This window comes from Lolium perenne, chromosome 4 (genome assembly GCF_019359855.2).
Source record: "Lolium perenne isolate Kyuss_39 chromosome 4, Kyuss_2.0, whole genome shotgun sequence".
In the NCBI taxonomy this organism is placed as follows: Eukaryota; Viridiplantae; Streptophyta; class Magnoliopsida; order Poales; family Poaceae; genus Lolium; species Lolium perenne.
Window position 1 is genome coordinate 68,197,603 of NC_067247.2, and position 2,806 is coordinate 68,200,408.

The 2,806-nt window shown below is 45.6% G+C and overlaps 1 long non-coding RNA gene across 1 annotated transcript; it reads right to left on the reverse strand.

Moving 5' to 3' along the window:
- Positions 1–209: 209 nt before the first annotated feature.
- On the reverse strand, positions 210–1,027 carry LOC127348417 (uncharacterized). The gene is made up of 2 exons (XR_007879776.2): positions 417–1,027; positions 210–305 (listed from the first exon to the last, which is right to left on the reverse strand). It is a non-coding gene; the product is annotated as an uncharacterized lncRNA (long non-coding RNA).
- Between the last annotated feature and the right edge of the window lie 1,779 nt (positions 1,028–2,806).

Here is a 2,806-nt window from a genome sequence, read left to right on the forward strand (position 1 = left end):
ACAGAGGACTTAAATGATTGGAATAAGCAAAACGATTTATGTGTCACTTGAGTTTACTAAGCAACAGAGTACTGAAATAAACCGATTTGGATCAAATCGCATTCAGAACAAAAGGTAAAGGGATCTATATCTATCACAAAAGATAAGGAAATGGCAAAGTTGTAGTAGCGTATAAAAGATAATCCACACATGCTACTACAACTTTGAAATTCAGAATAACATACCACGTATATATAATCAGACGAAGCAATGGGTCAGTGGCTAATTATCTCGTGATTTGGCTGAACAAAAACCTGTAATCCACTCTGTAGAAAAAAGCGTGCCAAACTGAATCATGTGCAGTGTACGGGAGCAGCAGAAAAATAGGTTGATGAATCAATCGATCCATCGTCGGCAGCCCATCGTTGGGGAGCTACCTGTCCGGACCTGGAGGCGGAACAGATCGGAGAGGCCGTCGGTGAGTAGGTCGGGAGGTTAGGAGGCTGGGGGCGAGCTCCTCTCTTTCTCTCCCCTTCTTTCCCCGTTCCAGATCGAGGCGCATCACACCAGCAACAAGGCAGTAGCATGGTCGTCGCTTCGTGCGATTCGGCAAGAAACCTGCGCCGGACGCCGGAGCTCGGGGTGGATACGTGCCTTGTCCTCTTACACAGTGGAGCCGAGGGGCATACCTGCAGAAAGATGAGAGGCCGCAGGAGTAATCGATATAACAGCGAGGAGGTCGCCGGGGACACTGCTACTTCGAACGGTGCATCCGTCCGCTCGGGATGCAGGGGATGAGGACGGCGCCTCTGGTTGATCTTGAGAGAGATGGAAGGTCACTTCCGGTCGGCGGGATCCACGCAGGAGGAGGAGGGCGTGAGGTCCGTGGCGGTTAGCGACGGCGGCGTTTTCTCTCTCGTTCGACGGATGTGAGAGGACGAAGGCCCAGTTCAGTTGGACGAAAGGTTATTTCACATAGGCGGTGGCATATGCTATAATTTCTGTAGAAAAACAGGGGTAAACAAAAAACGGACGAAAAAATTGGGGAGAAACCTTCCTTCCTTTATTAGTAGGTATAGAATTGCTTCCGCTTATCATCCTCAAACTAGTGGGCAAGTAGAATTATCAAATAGAGAGATTAAATCTATCTTGGAAAAGACTGTTAATAAAACTAGAAAGAATTGGGCTAGTAAATTGAAGGAAGCACTATGGGCTTATAGAACTGCTTATAAAAATCCCATGGGTATGTCACCTTATAAAATAGTTTATGGAAAAGCTTGTCATTTACCTTTAGAACTAGAGCACAAAGCTTATTGGGCTGTAAGAGAATTAAATAAAGATCCTAAACTAGCCGGTAAGAAGAGGTTGCTACAATTAAGTTCTCTAGATGAATGGAGAAGTGAAGCTTATGAAAATGCTAAACTCTTTAAAGAGAAAGTTAAGAAATGGCATGATAGAAGAATTATCAAAAGAGAATTTAATATTGGGGATAAAGTCCTATTGTATCGGTCTCGTCTCAGATTCTTTGCAGGGAAATTACTCTCGAAATGGGAAGGACCATATGTTGTTGAGGAGGTGTATCATTCAGGAGCAATTAAAATTAGCTCTCTCCAAGGCGATGCCACACAAGTGGTGAATGGACAAAGACTCAAGCATTATATCTCAGGTGATTCTTATAATGAAGATGTTGATGTTATTCGAGTGGAAACACCGGAGGCTTTTATCAAAGGTCAAATTGACAGTCCGCCAGAGTTCGACTTTGAATAGGTAACAGTACTGGTAATAAAAAGTTCGCGATTTACTTTCCGAACAATATTTTTGCTGTTTTTGGAAAATATGAAAAATTACAAGATCGAAACGGAGTGGAGGAGACGCACGAGGGCGTGCCCCCATAGGCCGACGCGGGCCCCAGCCTGGCCGCGCCGCCCTATGAGGTAGCCACCTCATCGCCTCTCTCCGATTCTGGTTCGACCTGGTACTTTCCTTTTGTCGTGAAAATTCCTGCTATATAATCCCCCGGACCCCTGGAGGTCCGTATATCGTTTTCTCGACGTGTTTTGTTTCGAGCTGTCGCCGGGATGCGCCGGATCTAGAGCCATCATGTCTTCGTCGGAAACTCCGAAGGACGGCTTCTGCGAGGACGTCGTCAACCTGTACATGAATGAGCTGAAGTTGCACCCCAAGGAGTTGCTGCTCGTTGATGGAGAGTTGCGGATCAAAGATGTCCAAGGTCCTAAAGGAGAAGGAAGCTTGGAAGACAGGATGGAGAAGCTAGAACAAGAGGTCTTCAACTACAAGAAGATGGCTGAGCGTGAAGTGGACATCTTCCACAAGATTGTGTCTGAACTTGTTGGGGCACACCAGAAGGAGACTGCAAGGCTCTGGGACGACATCCTCTCGCTTCACGACACCACCAACAAACTCCAAGCTCAACTCTATTACGTTCAGAATCAGAACTGTGAGTATGAAAACAGGTTTAAACACATAAGCTATGCTGCTAGTTTCAGGACTCCCGAGACCAAGATGTCGTTTGTTGATGGAGAGCCTCTTCCTTGGAAGTCTGATGATGGGAATTCATCACCACCACCGAAGGAGTAATTCATCATCGGTATTGGCATCCCCTTGGTTTGTTCCAAGCTTGGGGGAGTGCCGCGGTATCACATCATCACTACCTTTTACTTTTTACTATCAAGTAGTGTCATATCATGAGTAGGGAAGTTATCATATAAGATGGGTTGCAGTGTGGAAGTATCTCTCCTTTAGTTGGTTGTCTATGTATCCCTTGGTGTGAGTTATCGTTATGGAATATTAATGAGAAGTCTTATCA